This window comes from Pseudophryne corroboree, chromosome 8, assembly GCF_028390025.1.
Source record: "Pseudophryne corroboree isolate aPseCor3 chromosome 8, aPseCor3.hap2, whole genome shotgun sequence".
NCBI lineage: Eukaryota > Metazoa > Chordata > Amphibia > Anura > Myobatrachidae > Pseudophryne > Pseudophryne corroboree.
Genome location: NC_086451.1, coordinates 411,842,629 through 411,861,631, shown reverse-complemented (window position 1 = coordinate 411,861,631; position 19,003 = coordinate 411,842,629). Strand labels below are relative to the sequence as shown.

General features: G+C 48.7%; 1 protein-coding gene across 4 annotated transcripts in view; it reads right to left on the bottom strand.

Moving 5' to 3' along the window:
• ZNF541 (zinc finger protein 541) overlaps positions 1-14,658 on the bottom strand; it is a 401,808-nt gene extending 387,150 nt beyond the window's left edge. For 2 of the 4 annotated variants that reach the window (XM_063937869.1, XM_063937870.1), the window contains exon 1: positions 14,414-14,655. The gene's annotated coding sequence lies outside the window, so the exon portion shown is untranslated. Of the gene's footprint in view, positions 1-14,413 lie in introns of all 4 variants that reach the window. The other 2 variants (XM_063937867.1, XM_063937868.1) reach the window with 2 other exon arrangements.
• Between the last annotated feature and the right edge of the window lie 4,345 nt (positions 14,659-19,003).

The window sequence follows — 19,003 nt, the reverse complement described above, 5'->3', positions numbered from 1 at the left end:
GATCTGAACCCAGTTAACAGTATGATAACAACGAAGGAGCCTCTGAAAAGATGGCTCACAACAAGAATAACCCGATTTTTGTAACAATAACTATGTACAAGTATTGCAGACAATCCGCACTTGGGATGGGCGCCCAGCATCCACTACGGACTACGAGAAATAGAATTATCGGTAAGTAAATTCTTATTTTCTCTAACGTCCTAAGTGGATGCTGGGGACTCCGTCAGGACCATGGGGATTATACCAAAGCTCCCAAATGGGGCGGGAGAGTGCGGATGACTCTGCAGCACCGAATGAGAGAACTCCGGGTCCTCCTCAGTCAGGGTGTGCCCCTGACCAAGTAGCAGCTCGGCAAAGTTGTAAAGCCGAGACCCCTCGGGCAGCCGCCCAAGGTGAGCCCACTTCCTTGTGGAATGGGCTTTTACTGATTTTGGCTGTGGCAAGCCTGCCACAGAATGTGCAAGCTGAATTGTACTACAAATCCAGCGAGCAATCGTCTGCTTAGAAGCAGGAACACCCATCTTGTTGGGTGCATACAGGCTAAACAGCGAGTCAGATTTTCTGACTCCAGTCGTCCTGGAAATATATATTTTCAGGGCCCTGACAACGTCAAGTAACTTGGAGTCCTCCAAGTCCCTAGTAGCCGCAGGTACCACAATAGGTTGGTTCATGTGAAAAACAGAAAACACCTTAAGGAGAAATTGAGGACGAGTCCTCAATTCTGCCCTGTCAGAATGAAAAATTAAGTAAGGGCTTTTATATGATAAAGCCGCCCATTCTGACACACGCCTGGCTGAAGCCAGGGCTAATAGAATCTTCACCTTCCATGTGAAATATTTTAATTCCACAGTGGTGAGTGGATCACCAATGTGACTTTAGGAAACTCAAAACAACATTGAGATCCCAAGGTGCCACTGGGGGCACAAAAGGAGGCTGTATATGCAGTACCCCTTTTACAAACGTCTGAACTTCAGGCACTGAAGCCAGTTCTTTCTGGAAGAAATTTGACAGGGTCGAAATTTGAACCTTAATGGACCCTAATTTTAGGCCCATAGACAGTCCTGTTTTCAGGAAATGTAGGAAACGACCCAGTTGGAATTCCTCTGTAGGGACCTTCTTGGCCTCACACCACGCAACATATTTTCGCCAAATGCGGTGAAAATGTTTTGCGGTTACATCCTTCCTGGCTTCGACCAGGGTAGGGATGACTTCATCTGGAATGCCCTTTCAGGATCCGGCGTTCAACTGCCATGCCGTCAAACGCAGCCGCGGTAAGTCTTGGAACAGACAAGGCCCCTGCTGGAGCAGGTCCTTTCTTAAAGGTAGAGGCCACGGTTCTTCCGTGAGCATCTCTTGAAGTTCCGGGTACCAAGTCCTTCTTGACCCATCCGGAACCACGAGTATCGTTCTTACTCATCTCCTTCTTATGATTCTCAGTACTTTTGGTATGAGATGCATAGGAGGGAACACATACCCTGACTGGTACACCCACAGTGTTACCAGAGCGTCCACCGCTATTGCCTGAGGGTCCCTTGACCTGGCGCAATATTTGTCTAGTTTTTTGTTCAGGCGGGACGCCATCATGTCCACCTTTGGTTTTTCCCAACGGTTTACAATCATGTGGAAGACTTCCCGCTGAAGTCCCCACTCTCCCGGGTGGAGGTTATGCCTGCTGAGGAAGTTCGCTTCCCAGTTTTCCACTCCCGGAATTAACACTGCTGAGAGTGTTATCACATGATTTTTCGCCCAGCGAAGAATCCTTGCAGTTTCTGCCATTTCCCTCCTGCTTCATGTGCCGCCCTGTCTGTTTACGTGGGCGACTGCCGTGATGTTGTCCCACTGGATCAATACCGGCTGACCTTGAAGCAGAGGTCTTGCTAAGCTTAGAGCCTTGTAAATTGCCCTTAGCTCCAGTATATTTATGTGGAGAGAAGTCTCCAGACTTGATCACACTCCCTGGAAATTTTTTCCTTGTGTGACTGCTCCCCAGCCACTCAGGCTGGCATCCGTGGTCACCAGGACCCAGTCCTGAATGTCGAATCTGCGGCCCTTTCATAGATGAGCACTCTGCAGCCACCGCAGAAGAAAACACCCTTGTCCTTGGAGACAGGGCTGTCCGCTGATGCATCTGAAGATGCGATCCGGACCATTTTCCCAGCAGATTCCACTGAAAAGTTCTTGCGTGAAATCTACCGAATGGGATCGCTTTGTAAGAAACCACCATTTTTCACAGGACCCTTGTGCAATGTTGCACTGATACTTTTCCTGGTTTTAGGAGGTTCCTGACTAGCTCGGATAACTCCCTGGTCTTCTTCTCCGGGAGAAAACATCCTTTTCTGGACTGTGTCCAGAATCATTCCTAGGAACATTAGACGTGTCGTCGGAAAAAGCTGCGATTTTGGAATATTTAGAATCCACTCGTGCTGCCGTAGAACTACTTGAGATAGTGCTACTCCGACCGCCAACTGTTCTCTGGACCTTGCCCTTATCAGGAAAGCGTCCATATTTCTTTTAGGAAGAATCATCATTTCGGCCATTACCATGGTAAAGACCCGGGGTGCCGTGGACAATCCAAACGGCAGCGTCTGAACTGATAGTGACAGTTCTGTACCACGAACCTGAGATACCCTTGGTGAGAAGGGCAAAATTTTGACATGTAGGTAAGCGTCCCTGATATCCAGTGACACCATATCGTCCTGGTTCGCTATCACTGCTCTGAGTGACTCCATCTTGATTTGAACCCTTGTATGTAATTGTTCAAATCTTTTAGATCTCACCGAGCCGTTTGGCTTCAGTACCACAATATAGTGTGGAATAATACCCCTTCCCTTGTTGTAGGAGGGGTACTTTGATTATCACCTGCTGGGAATACAGCCTGTGATTTTTTTTTTTTTTTTTCCAATACTGCCTCCCTGTCGGAGGGAGACGTTGGTAAAGCAGACTTCAGGAACTTGTGAGGGGAAGACGTCTCGAATTTCCAATGTACACCTGGGATACTACGTGTAGGATCCAGGAGTCCACTTGCGAGTGAGCCCACTGCGTGCTGAAACTCTTGAGATGACCCCCCACCGCACCTGAGTCCGCTTGTATGGCCCCAGCGTCATGCTGCGGACTTGGCAGAAGCTGTGGAGGACTTCTGTTCCTGGGAATGGGCTGCCTGCTGCAGTCTTCTTCCCTTTCCTCTAACCCTGGGCAGATATGACTGGCCTTTTGCCCGCCTGCCTTTATGGGTACGAAAGGACTGAGACTGAAAAGACTGTGTCCTTTTCTGCTGAGATGTGACTTGGGGTAACAAAAGTGGATTTTCCAGCTGTTGCCATGGCCACCAGGTCCCATGGACCGCCCCTTTATACGGCAATACTTCCATGTGCCGTCTGGAATCTGCATCACCTGACCACTGTCGTGTCTATAAACATCGTCTGGCAGATATGGACATCACATCTACTCTTGATGCCAGAATGCAAATATCCCTCAGCGCATCTCGCATATATAGAAATGCATCCTTAAAATGCTCTATAGTCAATAAAATATTGTTCCTGTCAAGGGTATCAATATTTTCAGTCAGGAAATCCGACCAAGCCCCCCCAGCGCTGCACATCCAGGCTGAGGCGATTGCTGGTCGTAGTATAACACCAGTATGTGTGTATATACTTTTTAGGATATTTTTCAGCTTCCTATCAGCTGGCTCTTTGAGGGCGGCCGTATCTGGAGACGGTAACGCCACTTGTTTTTATAAGCGTGTGAGCGCCTTATCCACCCTAAGGTGTGTTTCCCAACTCGCCCTCACTTCTGGCGGGAAAAGGTATACCTACAATAAATTTCTATCGGAGGAAACCCACGTATCATCACACACTTTAATTTATCTGATTCAGGAAAAACTACAAGTAGATTATTCCCACCCTACATAATACCCTTATTTGTGGTACTTGTAGTATCAGAAATATGTAACACCTCCTTCATTGCCCTTAACATGTAACGTGTGGCCCTAAAGGAAAAATAAGAATTTACTTACCGATAATTCTATTTCTCGGAGTCCGTAGTGGATGCTGGGGTTCCTGAAAGGACCATGGGGAATAGCGGCTCCGCAGGAGACAGGGCACAAAAGTAAAGCTTTCCGATCAGGTGGTGTGCACTGGCTCCTCCCCCTATGACCCTCCTCCAAGCCAGTTAGGTACTGTGCCCGGACGAGCGTACACAATAAGGGAGGAATTTTGAATCCCGGGTAAGGCTCATACCAGCCACACCAATCACACCGTACAACTTGTGATCTAAACCCAGTTAACAGTATGATAACAGCGGAGCCTCTGAAAAGATGGCTCACAACAATAATAACCCGATTTTTGTAACTATGTACAAGTATTGCAGATAATCCGCACTTGGGATGGGCGCCCAGCATCCACTACGGACTCCGAGAAATAGAATTATCGGTAAGTAAATTCTTATTTTCTCTATCGTCCTAGTGGATGCTGGGGTTCCTGAAAGGACCATGGGGATTATACCAAAGCTCCCAAACGGGCGGGAGAGTGCGGATGACTCTGCAGCACCGAATGAGAGAACTCCAGGTCCTCCTTAGCCAGGGTATCAAATTTGTAGGATTTTACAAACGTGTTTGCCCCTGACTAAATAACCGCTCGGCAAAGTTGTAAAGCCGAGACCCCTCGGGCAGCCGCCCAAGATGAGCCCACCTTCCTTGTGGAATGGGCATTTACATATTTTGGCTGTGGCAGGCCTGCCACAGAATGTGCAAGCTGAATTGTATTACACATCCAACTAGCAATAGTCTGCTTAAAAGCAAGAGCACCCAGTTTGTTGGGTGCATACAGGATAACAGCAAGTCAGTTTTCCTGACTCCAGCCGTCCTGGAACCTATATTTTCAGGGCCCTGACAACATCTAGCAACTTGGAGTCCTCCAAGTCCCTAGTAGATGCAAGGCACCACAATAAGCTGGTTCAGGTGAAACACTGACACCACCTTAGGGAGAGAACTGGGGACGAGTCCGCAGCTCTGCCCTGTCCGAATGGACAAACAAATATGGGCTTTTTTGAGAAAAAAACCACCAATTTGACACTCGCCTGGTCCAGGCCAGGGCCAAGAACATGGTCACTTTTTATGTGAGATGCTTCAAATCCACAGATTTGACTGGTTTTAAACCAATGTGATTTGAAGAATCCCAGAACTACGTTGAGATCCCACAGTGCCACTGGAGGCACAAAAGAGGGTTGTATATGCAATACTCCCTTGACAAAGTTCTGGACTTCAGGAACTGAAGCCAATTCTTTCTGGAAGAAAATTGACAGGGCCGAAATTTGAACCTTAATGGACCCCAATTTGAGGCCCATAGACACTCCTGTTTGCAGGAAATGCAGGAATCGACCGAGTTGAAATTTCTTTGTGGGGCCTTCCTGGCCTCACACCACGCAACATATTTTCGCCACATGTGGTGATAATGTTGTGCGGTCACCTCCTTTCTGGCTTTGACCAGGGTAGGAATGACCTCTTCCGGAATGCCTTTTTCCCTTAGGATCCGGCGTTCCACCGCCATGCCAACAAACGCAGCCGCGGTAAGTCTTGGAACAGACATGGTACTTGCTGAAGCAAGTCCCTTCTTAGCGGCAGAGGCCATAAGACCTCTGTAAACATCTCTTGAAGTTCCGGGTACCAAGTCCTTCTTGGCCAATCCGGAGCCATGAGTATAGTTCTTACTCCTCTACGTCTTATAATTCTCAGCACCTTAGGTATGAGAAGCAGAGGAGGGAACACATACACCGACTGGTACACCCACGGTGTTACCAGAACGTCCACAGCTATTGCCTGAGGGTCTCTTGACCTGGCGCAATACCTGTCCCGTTTTTTGTTCAGACGGGACGCCATCATGTCCACCTTTGGTATTTCCCAACGGTTTACAATCATGTGGAAAAAACTTCCCGATGAAGTTTCCACTCTCCCGGGTGGAGGTCGTGCCTGCTGAGGAAGTCTGCTTCCCAGTTTCCATTCCCGGGATGAAACACTGCTGACAGTGCTATCACATGATTTTCCGCCCAGCGAAAAGTCCTTGCAGTTTTTGCCATTGCCCTCCTGCTTCTTGTGTCGCCCTGTCTGTTTACGTGGGCGACTGCCGTGATGTTTTTCCCACTGGATCAATACCGGCTGACCTTGAAGCAGAGGTCTTGCTAAGCTTAGAGCATTATAAATTTACCCTTAGCTCCAGTATATTTATGTGGAGAAAAGTCTCCAGACTTGATCACACTCCCTGGAAATTTTTTCCTTGTGTGACTGCTCCCCAGCCTCTCGGGCTGGGCTCCGTGGTCACCAGCATCCAATCCTGAATGCCGAATCTGCGGCCCTCTAGAAGATGAGCACTCTATAACCACCACAGGAGAGACACCCTTGTCCTTGGATATAGGGTTATCCGCTGATGCATCTGAAGATGCGATCCGGACCATTTGTCCAGCAGATCCCACTGAAAAGTTCTTGCGTGAAATCTGCCGAATGGAATTGCTTCGTAGGAAGCCACCATTTTCTACCAGGACCCTTGTGCAATGATGCACTGTGTTTAGGAGGTTCCTGACTAGCTCGGATAACTCCCTGGCTTTCTCTTTCGGGAGAAACACCTTTTTCTGGACTGTGTCCAGAATCATCCCTAGGCACAGCAGACGTGTCGTCGGGATCAGCTGCGATTTTGGAATATTTAGAATCCACCCGTGCTGTTGTAGCAGTATCCGAGATAGTGCTACTCCTACCTCCAACTGTTCCCTGGACTATGCCCTTATCAGGAGATCGTCCAAGTAAGGGATAATTAAGACGCCTTTTCTTCGAAGAAGAATCATCATTTCGGCCATTACCTTAGTAAAGACCCGGGGTGCCGTGGACAATCCAAACGGCAGCGTCTGAAACTGATAGTGACAGTTCTGCACCACGAACCTGAGGTACCCTTAGTGAGAAGGGCAAATTTGGGACATAGAGGTAAGCATCCCTGATGTCCCGGGACACTATATAGTCCCCTTCTTCCTGTTCGTTATCACTGCTCTGAGTGACTCCATCTTGATTTGAACCTTTGTAAGTGTTCAAAAAAATTTTTTTTTTTTTTTTTTTTAGATTTAGAATAAGTCTCACCTAGCCTTCTGGCTTCAGTACCACAATATAGTGTGGAATAATACCCCTTTTCTTGTAGTAGGAGGGGTAATTTAATTATCACCTGCTGGGAATACAGCTTGTGAATTTTTTCCCATACTGCCTCCTTGTCGGAGGGAGACCTTGGTAAAGCAGACTTCAGGAGCCTGCGAAGGGGAAACGTCTCGACATTCCAATCTGTACCCCTGGGATACTACTTGTAGGATCCAGGGGTCCTGTACGGTCTCAGCGCCATGCTGAGAACTTGTCAGAAGCGGTGGAACGCTTCTGTTCCTGGGAATGGGCTGCCTGCTGCAGTCTTCTTCCCTTTCCTCTATCCCTGGGCAGATATGATCTTATAGGGACGAAAGGACTGAGGCTGAAAAGACGGTGTCTTTTTCTGCAGAGATGTGACTTAGGGTAAAAACGGTGGATTTTCCAGCAGTTGCCGTGGCCACCAGGTCCGATGGACCGACCCCAAATAACTCCTCTTCCTTTATACGGCAATACACCTTTGTGCCGTTTGGAATCTGCATCACCTGACCCCTGTCGTGTCCATAACATCTTCTGGCAGTTATGGACATCGCATTTACTCTTGATGCCAGAGTGCAAATATCCCTCTGTGCATCTCGCATATATAGAAATGCATCCTTTAAATGCTCTATAGTCAATAAAATACTGTCCCTGTCAAGGGTATCAATATTTTTAGTCAGGGAATCCGACCAAGCCACCCCAGCTCTGCACATCCAGGCCGAGGCGATCGATGGTCGCAGTATAACACCAGTATGTGTGTATATACTTTTTATGATATTTTCCAGCCTCCTGTCAGCTGGTCCTTGAGGACGGCCCTATCTATAGACGGTACCGCCACTTGTTTTGATAAGCGTGTGAGCGCCTTATCCACCCTAAGGGGTGTTTCCCAACGCGCCCTAACTTCTGGCGGGAAAGGGTATACCGCCCATAATTTTCTATCGGGGGGAACCCACGCATCATCACACACTTTATTTAATTTATCTGATTCAGGAAAAACTATGGTAGTTTTTTCACATCCCACATAATACCCTCTTTTGTGGTACTTGTAGTATCAGAAATATGTAACACCTCCTTCATTGCCTTTAACGTGTGGCCCTAATAAGGAATACGTTTGTTTATTCACCGTCGACACTGGATTCAGTGTCCCTGTCTGTGTCTGTGTCGACCGACTAAAGTAAACGGGCGTTTTAAAACCCCTGACGGTGTTTTTGAGACGTCTGGACCGGTACTAATTGTTTGTCGGCCGTCTCATGTCGTCAACCGACCTTGCAGCGTGTTGACATTATCACGTAATTCCCTAAATAAGCCATCCATTCCGGTGTCGACTCCCTAGAGAGTGACATCACCATTACAGGCAATTGCTCCGCCTCCTCACCAACATCGTCCTCCTACATGTCGACACACACGTACCGACACACAGCACACACACAGGGAATGCTCTGATAGAGGACAGGACCCACTAGCCCTTTGGAGAGACAGAGGGAGAGTTTGCCAGCACACACCAAAAACGCTATAATTATATAGGGACAACCTTATATAAGTGTTTTCCCTTATAGCATCTTTTTTATATATTTCTAACGCCAAATTAGTGCCCCCCCTCTCTGTTTTAACCCTGTTTCTGTAGTGCAGTGCAGGGGAGAGCCTGGGAACCTTCCCTCCAGCCTTTCTGTGAGGGAAAATGGCGCTGTGTGCTGAGGAGATAGGCCCCGCCCCTTTTTCGGCGGCCTCGTCTCCCGCTCTTAACGAATTCTGGCAGGGGTTAAATATCTCCATATAGCCTCCGGAGGCTATATGTGAGGTATTTTTAGCCAAAATAGGTTTTCATTTGCCTCCCAGGGCGCCCCCCTCCCAGCGCCCTGCACCCTCAGTGACTGCCGTGTGAAGTGTGCTGAGAGGAAAATGGCGCACAGCTGCAGTGCTGTGCGCTACCTTTAGAAGACTGAGGAGTCTTCTGCCGCCGATTCTGGACCTCTTCTTATTTCAGCATCTGCAAGGGGGCCGGCGGCAAGGCTCCGGTGACCATCCAGGCTGTACCTGTGATCGTCCCTCTGGAGCTGATGTCCAGTAGCCAAGAAGCCAATCCATCCTGCACGCAGGTGAGTTCACTTCTTCTCCCCTAAGTCCCTCGTTGCAGTGATCCTGTTGCCAGCAGGACTCACTGTAAAATAAAAAACCTAAGCTAAACTTTTCTAAGCAGCTCTTTAGGAGAGCCACCTAGATTGCACCCTTCTCGGCCGGGCACAAAAATCTAACTGGCTTGGAGGAGGGTCATAGGGGGAGGAGCCAGTGCACACCACCTGATCGGAAAGCTTTACTTTTGTGCCCTGTCTCCTGCGGAGCCGCTATTCCCCATGGTCCTTTCAGGAACCCCAGCATCCACTAGGACGATAGAGAAATACGTTTGTTTCTTCACCGTCGACACTGAAGTCAGTGTCCGTGTCTGTGTCGACCAACTGAGGTAAATGGGCGTTTTTACAAGCCCCTGACGGTGTCTGAGACGCCTGGACAGGTACTAATTTGTTTGCCGGCCGTCTCATGTCGTCAACCGACCTTGCATCGTGTTGACATTATCACGTAATTCCTAAATAAGCCATCCATTCCGGTGTCGACTCCCTAGAGAGTGACATCACCAATACAGGCAATTTGCTCCGCCTCCTCACCAACATCGTCCTCCTACATGTCGACACACACGTACCGACGCACAGCACACACACAGGGAATGCTCTGATAGAGGACAGGACCCCACTAGCCCTTTGGGGAGACAGAGGGAGAGTTTGCCAGCACACACCAAAAACGCTATAATTATACAGGGACAACCCCTTATACAAGTGTTTTCCCTTATAGCATTTTCACATATGTAATCATATCGCCAAATAAGTGCCCCCCCTCTCTGTTTTAACCCTGTTTCTGTAGTGCAGTGCAGGGGAGAGCCTGGGAGCCTTCCTCACAGCAGAGCTGAGCAGGAAAATGGCGCCGTGTGCTGAGGAGAATAGGCCCCGCCCCCTAAAACGGCGGGCTCTTCTCCCGGAGTTTGTGAGATCTGGCAGGGGTTAAATACATCCATATAGCCTCAAGGGCTATATGTGATGTATTTTAGCCATAAAAAAGGTATAATACATTGCTGCCCAGGGCGCCCCCCCCAGCGCCCTGCACCCTCAGTGACCGCTGGTATGAAGTGTGCTGACAACAATGGCGCACAGCTGCAGTGCTGTGCGCTACCTTATGAAGACTGAAAGTCTTCTGCCGCCTGTTTCTGGACCTCTGGACCTCTTCAACTTCGGCATCTGCAAGGGGGGTCGGCGGCACGGCTCCGGGACGAACCCCAGGGTGAGACCTGTGTTCCGACTCCCTCTGGAGCTAATGGTGTCCAGTAGCCTAAGAAGCAAATCCATCCTGCACGCAGGTGAGTTTACTTCTCTCCCCTAAGTCCCTCGTAGCAGTGAGCCTGTTGCCAGCAGGACTCACTGAAAATAAAAAACCTAACTTAAACTTTTATTCTAAGCAGCTCAGGAGAGCCACCTAGATTGCACCCTTCTCGGCCGGGCACAAAGATCTAACTGAGGCTTGGAGGAGGGTCATAGGGGGAGGAGCCAGTGCACACCACCTGATCCTAAAGCTTTTATTATTGTGCCCTGTCTCCTGTGGAGCCGCTAAACCCCATGGTCCTGACGGAGTCCCCAGCATCCACTTAGGACGTTAGAGAAAGGATGACTTACCCGCGGTAGCTGTAGATACCAAATCATCAAGGCCGTCGCCAAATAAGGCCTTACCTTTATATGGTAGAGATTCCATACTTTTCTTGGAATCAGCATCAGCATTCCATTGGTGAATCCACAACGCTCGCCTAGCTGAGACCGCCATGGCATTGGCCTTTGATCCCAAAAGACCAATATCTCTCGCAGCTTCCTTAAGGTATGCTGCAACGTCTTTGATATAACCCAGCATCAAGAGGATGCTATCCTTATCTAGGGTATCTATTTCAGAAGACAAGTTGTCTGCCCACTTTTCGATAGCACTACTTACCCACGCAGACGCAATGACAGGTCTGAGTAGCGTACCTGTGGTCGCATAAATGGACTTTAACGTAGTTTCTTGTTTACGATCTGCAGGATCCTTAAGGGCTGCCGTGTCAGGTGACGGGAGAGCCACCTTTTTAGACAAACGTGACAGGGCCTTGTCCACAGTTGGGGGTGACTCACACTTTTCCCTATCCGCCGAGGTAAACGGATAAGCTACTGTAATTCTTTTGGGAATCTGAAATTTTCTGTCAGGACCTTCCCAGACTTTTTCAAATAGCGTGTTCAGTTCATGAGAGGGAGGAAACGTTATCTCAGGTTTCCTTTCCTTATACATACAGACCCTTTTATCAGGGACAGCCGGGTCCTCAGTGATATGTAATACCTCTTTAACCGCCACAATCATGTACTGAATGCTTTTTGCCAATTTTGGATCTAATCTGGAATCGCTATAGTCGAAACTGGAATCAGAGTCCGTGTCGGTAGTAGTGTCTGCCAACTGGGTCAACGTACGTTTTTGTGACCCTGAAGGGACTTGACTTTGCAATAACATATCTTCCACAGATTTCTTCCATGCCTGGGTCTGAGACTCAGACTTATCTAGCCTCTTACTAATAAGAGCCACATTAGCATTCAAGGCGTTCAACACATTTACCTAATCAGGCATCGGCGGTACCGACAGGGTCACCCCCGCAGCCGTTTGTGTCCTTAATACAGCCTCCTCCTGGGAAGAGCCTTCAGCCTCAGACATGTCGACACACGTGCACCAAACACCCACAGACACACCAGGCATATAGGGGACAGACCCACAGTAAAGTCTGTCAGAGAGACACAGAGGGGATTTGCCAGCTCACAACCCAGTGCTAAATCAACATATATTGCACCAATTTACATGCCTCCCCCCCGTTTTGTACCCCTGGTACTTGTCAGTGTGAGAAGGACCAGCGTCTCTGCAGCTTGTGGAGAGGTAATGGCGCCGTGAGCAGTGAGGAAGAAGCCCCGCCCCCTTAATGGCGCGCTTCTGTCCTGATTTATCTGATATTTATACTGGCGGGGGTTAGGACAGTGCAGTGGCACTAATGTCCCCTCTTGCCAGTGGAATAATGAGGATGTTTTTTAGCTGCCCAGGGCGCAGCCCCCCCCCCCCCCTGCACCCTGTAGTGCTGTGTGTGGGAGCTTGGCGCACAGTGTCTGCCCGCCGCGCGGTACCTCAGAAAATGCCGTCACTGAAGAAGAAGTCTTCTTTTCTTCTGTTACTCACCCGTCTTCTGACTTCTGGCTCTGTAAGGGGATGACGGCCGGCTGCGGGAGTGAGCATCTAGGCGTACCCAGCGATCAGCACCCTCAGGAGCTAATGGTGTCCTGTAGCCAGAAGCAGAGCCCTTGAACTCACTGGAAGTGGGTCATACTTCTCTCCCCTGAGTCCCAAGAAGCAGGGAGACTGTTGCCAGCAGCCTCTCTGAACATAAAAAAAACTAACAAAAGTCTGTTTCAGTGTAACTCAGTAGAGCTCGCGGTAGTGAGTCCAGTCTCACTGGGCACAATTCTAAAACTGGAGTCTGGAGGAGGGGCATAGAGGGAGGAGCCAGTTCACACCCTTTCAAAGTCTTAAAGTGCCCATGTCTCCTGCGGATCCCGTCTATACCCCATGGTTCTATAGTGACCCCAGCATCCTCTAGGACGTATGAGAAAATTAGTTAGAGGTAGGTATGAACTGATTGGCTAGTACTTTATCTCTGACCAGTTTATCTCTCTCCAAGGCTAAGGCTGGGTACACACTGGGGGTCATTTCGAGATGATCGTAGCTGTGCTAAATTTAGAACAGCTACGATCATTCACACTGACATGCGTGGGGGATGCCCAGCACAGGGCTATCCCGCCCCACATGTCAGTGACGGCCTCCCCGCAGAAGTGCCTTTGCACTTCAAGAGTAGCTCCCGGTCAGCGCAGCTTTAGCGTGCTGGCCGGGAGCTACTCATCGCTCCCCGGCCCGCAGCGGCTGCGTGACGTCACGCAGACGCTGCGGCCCGCCCCCCGTTCGGTCCGGCCACACCTTCGGCCGTCTGGCACTGCGGCGCAGTTCTGGCCCAATCGCACATCTGCGATAAACTGCAGCATGCGATCGGTTCAGAATGACCCCCACTGTCCGATGTGCACCCGATATATCGTATGAGCCGCCGGCTTGTATGATATACCGGTAACATCGGACAGTGTGTATGGGTGATATTGTGTATGATGCGCACACCTGCAGGTCGTATACGATGTCAGATATCTTTTGTTCTGCACTTGAGAGCAGAAGATATGTGACAGCCTTGCATGCTCCGGGATGTGGGTGGATGCAGTCACAGCCAATACACCGTACAGTGGGGGTAATTCCAAGTTGATCGCAGCAGGAATTTAGTTAGCAATTGTGCAAAATCATGTGCACTGCAGGGGAGGCAGATTTAACATGTGCAGAGAGAGTTAGATTTGGGTGGGTTATTTTATTTCTGTGCAGGGTAAATACTGGCTGCTTTATTTTTACACTGCAATTTAGATTTCAGTTTGAAAACACCCCACCCAAATCTAACTCTCTCTGCACATGTTATATCTGCCTCCCCTGCAGTGCACATGGTTTTGCCCAATTGCTAACAAAAATCCTGCTGCGATCAACTTGGAATTACCCCCCATGGTTTTGCCCAATTGCTAACTAAATTCCTGCTGCGATCAACTTGGAATTACCCCCAGTGTGTATACACTTACGCTATATAATTTGCAATGTCAAATCTGCCCGACATCCTACAGCGTGTACCCAGACCAGGAACATTGACTCCCAGTCTCGGCCATTTTTTGTTATAGAAAATGGTAAATTGGTCCTATTTAACAAACAATAATATTGCGTGTGGTTTGGTAAATGGACATTTGTGATGCAGTATTTGCAATTTTTTATTTTTTTTTTATTTTGCACAATATGAGGAAGCCTTGGGTGCAGATTTTTTTTATAACACCGGGTGTTTTAATGCCTTTACAAAACCCCATATCATGTCTAGCCTTGCAAACCTATATAACTCGGATCTCTTAATTACAAAAAAGCAATAGGCCTGGATGCAATAGCAATTAAACAGCGCTTGATGCAGGGGAATCATGGCGATAAATATGGGACCTTAGTAGCATTCCAAGTTAGTTCCAGGCCCAGAGGATGCGCAACATGCAGGGGCCCCGTCCTCCCCCAATTGCCACTGGTATACGGGGGTGATGCGGCAGCTTATCTCACCTATCTGCAGAGCAATGCACCGACCTGCAAAATGGCGGACAGCCAATCAACTGCGCAGCACGGACCCCGCAGGACAGAGCGCGCCGCCGCAGCCGGTAGTTACAGGTGGGATGGAGGAAAGATTGCACCAATCGGAGGGTGGAAATAGGGGGCAGGGCTGGCGCCCTGTGATTGGCTCAGATGGCTCAGAGTCACCCTCACTGCTGGTGCGGAGCCTTCTCTCGAGTCTCTCCGGATTCCGCGACGTCGCAGGATCAGGAAGGATATGGCGGGTGGGGCTGCCGCTGCGGGTGTCTGACTCAACCCACTGCTTCCATATGTGTTCACTGTTCTTCCTGCCAGGACTGCCTGTAGTGTATACAGCCAGTAAACACACTTTGCCTTTGCCAAACAGTGTCCCCTCTCTCCGCCCCCAAACTCTCCAATCCCCCCCATCCCCATAATGTCTGTCATCCCTCACCCCATCTTCTGTTCTGTTAGTACATCCATTACCCCTATTCTCCCCACTTACCACTGCCCTTGGCTTAGTATCTCCTCCTTGTCCTGTCATAATACTCACACTGCCCCCATACTCCCCACCAGGGCCGGATTAAAGATTGTGGGGGGCCCAGGACCACTCATTTGTGTGGGGCCCCTACCCAAAAAATTACATTGTACAATAGTGCCACCATATGCCATATAGTGCCCCAGTAGTATGATGCACAGTGTCTACCTATTGGGCCATGTAGTGTCCCCCATATACCACGTCTCCAATATGCCACACATAGGGGCAGATTTATTAAGCCTGGTGAAGTGATAAAGTGGAAGGTGATAAAGCATCAGCCAATCATCTGTCATTTTTCAAACCCAGCCTGTAACATGGAAGTTAGGAGCTGATTGACTGGTGCATTATCACCTTCCACTTTATCACTTCACCAGGCTTAGTAAATCTGCCCCATAGTCCCCTATATGACACATCTCCTTGCCCATCCTTGTCCTGCCGGTACATCCCCAATATTCCCCAAATTTCCCAAGTTGGAGTTTCATCACCCCCATAAGAAAAAATGGATGACAAATATAAATGTTTGTGTGTGTGTGTGTGTGTGTGTGTATGTATGTATATGTATATATATATATGTATGTATGTACATATATATATACATATATACATGAACCGCCGGAGCACGCAGTGAATTGGTGGGGCTCCAGCTATGTGCTGTGTTATAATGGCCGGTGGGTCAGAGTCAGACTCACAAGATTCTTGCAGAATCAGCATTCACTGGTGGGTCCCATCTCACATTGCTTGCTGCAGCGTGGACTGAGCAGCGCCACGCAAGAACCGTCCTCCCAATTACAGCTGTTAGCAGGACTCCTGGGATAGAGCCAATTAACTATGCAGCAGTAGCAGGTGTGTTGCAGAGCTCCATTGGAAGAGCAGCGGTCACGGGGGGGTAATTCAGATCTGATCTAAATTTAGCACATCTACTATCAGTGTCTCTGAGATGCGGGGGTATGCCCAGCACAGGGCTAGTCCGCCCTGCATGTCAGGTCCTCCCCCCACACAGTGGCGATGCTTTTGCACCAGGCGAGTAGCTCCCTGGCAGGCGGCTACCCACCGTGTCCCGGGTCGCAGCAGCTGCCGCTGTCCGCCCCTGCAATGGTCTGGACACGCCTGCGTTGTCCGGACCATGCCCTGCTAATGTCGTTTTAACACCGTTGGCACACCCCCTCCCGCGACCGCCTATGCCTGTCAATCAGGCAAAGGCGATCGCAGCCCTCAGATGCTGATAGCATCTCACTGGGCCTCCCGGGGTGCGCACACGCAGATGGGCAACATGCCATCTTAAATAGAACTCCTTTCTTATACCCCTTTCACACTGCACACATAACCTGATATCGACATGGGTCAGCGTGCGGTGTGAAAGCGCCATAGCTGAAATCCCGGGTCGCCTGACCCGGCAATTCAACCCAGGAATAAAGCAGTGTTATTCCCGGGTTGAAGACTGGGTCGGGGGCAGCGTAAACAGGCTCCCGGACCCGTTCACTAAAACTGGGAGAGGCGGCGCGGAGATGAGCTCATCTCCCAGCGCCGACCCCGGTTTTCGCCTCCCGCCGCTATGGAAACCCGCCCGGCATATTGCCGGGTCAGGGAAGCCAGCGGTAGCGTCCAATGCCGTATCCCACTTGGGAAGTGACAATGCTAAATTCCCTTGTCGTATAAACAACCCTTTATGAAGTCTAAGAACACTGTACGCTGTTTACTTAAGAAGTACCGTAATGGTACGCTAGTTGCGTAACGATCGCTCAGCCGTAGGCGAGACGCTCAAGCGTCACGTTCGCTCACGGCCCAGCGATCACAGGACACGTTATTGGCTATGACTAGAGTAATGATTCGCTATGGCGTAGCGGACGCTCGAGACCACGAGGAGATCACCAGCGGCGCAGACGCTCACAACGCTATACCTTTATGTCTAAACCTTATACCAATAAAATTCACAGAATACCTTAATGTGAGTACAGGGTGTAAGTGCAACCTTGTGTAACCTGACTAACTACAAAGCTGCTTGAGCGTCACCGACGCTCAAGTGAACACTTAACACTATAGGAAATACACAGATACTGGTTTAGGGTCCAAAGCCTATTAACTGTATTATATCTAATGTATTTGTAAAAGGGGATAACAGTACAAATGATACACTACAATATAACAGAGACTTCCTAACCAAAATACAATACTATCTAATACAATACAATACTAGTCTAGGGGAGATACGAGAGAAAGAGAAGGGAAAGAGAGAGAGAGACGGAGAGAGATGAGAGAAATTGGCTCACAGAAAGACAATGATTACGGAGAGAAACTTACGCACAAGGGTAAACGATCGCATGCGCCTGGACATCCAGCACCCGATTTTCAGCAATGAGAACCGTTGAAGAGTGAGAGCTGGATGTGGTCGGCCTGCCTATTTATGCCCCACACACAATGCAATCTCATAGTCCCTACAATCCCATTGTCCATTGGATGAAGGAATTCGACCCTGTATCACAACAAAAGGTCATAGGTTGATTCATACAGGTGGGCTGTGACGATTTCCAACAGCTCAGGTGGGTGGGAAACTAGGTTTCCCGCCGCATACCTGAGTATGAGTAAATAATAGAAATGGACATAAACTTCTTATGTCCATAACTATTCGCACGAGCGATTAATACGCTCCAAACCAACACCGGAATATTGCTAATTAAATACTCTTCCGATGGGTACCAAACACTGCTGTATGATTCCTGTTAGACCCTTCGTACAATACAAAGAGGGATTACTTTAAACAGGGACCTTCTATATTAACCAAACTTTCAGAAACTATCAAAGGGATCATGATCTATAAACTACATTAATTGTGAAAATATGTAACGAATGAGTCGCACGCTATGACTACATAAACTCTACCGTAAATACGCATACCGCGCCTGCGAGTGCACGCTATTGCGGGTATGCGCCTTCACGGGAGAGCGTACGCATGCGCAGCACGGACCAGTGTGCGGTGCAAATATGGCAACGTGCATGGGGATATTTTTCTGACTTTGACAGTCCACCCTTTGGCAGTCAATAATAACTGCCACCTTCTAAAACATTTCAAAAGGAGAAAAATATATGTCAGGGGTTAATTCATTTCCATGGTTGGGTGAGGGAGGAGAGAGGAGTAGGTGTGAAGAGGGTATGACCTAGTGTGATAGCAGCAGCATGTGTGTATGAGTCCATGTTTGGAGGGTCATGTATCATCGTGCCGTACGTGTTGTAAATCAAGCTTCGAGGTATTGCGAAGTATACATTTGAATTCCTTCTTATCCTGTGGTACAGGTCTGTGGATGGGCTGTCAAACTTTACCGAGCTCTTTTCGGATTTTGAACAAAATGGGGAGCACATTTTAGTTGATGATACATGAATGGGGGAGGTATGTGGTTGCTGATATCTGTGCCTGTATTCCCTATCGTCTATGTGTGTCATTACCTGAGGGTTGTAGAGATGAAGATAAAGAACACTTATGGAAAATGCAATGATATTCTATGTCAGGGAAATGTACATCTGTCGTCGAAGTTGTGTTCGGTATCTGTTGAGAGTCGTCTTCTTTGCGCTGTATTGCTCCTTGGGCATGAGCAAATAGCTTTGTCAGAGCCATCGGATTTACAAAAAAAATGTTGGGCTAGCGTGAGTTTAAAAGTACTAGGGAAACTGGGGATCCATGGCAAAGTTCATCAAATGTCCATTTCTCAAGTGGTCAAAACTTCATCTTTGGTGCTTGTCTGTTGTCTGTATAGCGTCTCGTCAACTTCCTCGTCCAAGGGGGTCTTTGTATCTTGGAGAAAAGCAGAAAAACAGGTGAAAGAAACGGACCGTATAATCGCATTTTCATCACATTCTGGTTTCTATCATTGGGTCATAAATCAAATCCAGGTTAATTACAGTTTCCTCACTCCTCAGGCTCATCACTTTTGTACTTTGTTTGCACCTCATTAAAGCCTGCCCGCATCTAAATATCAATCCAATCGATATAACGACACCCAAGATACATAGTAGAAACTTTCCAACATCCATTATGACTCCTTCAGCCCAGTCTC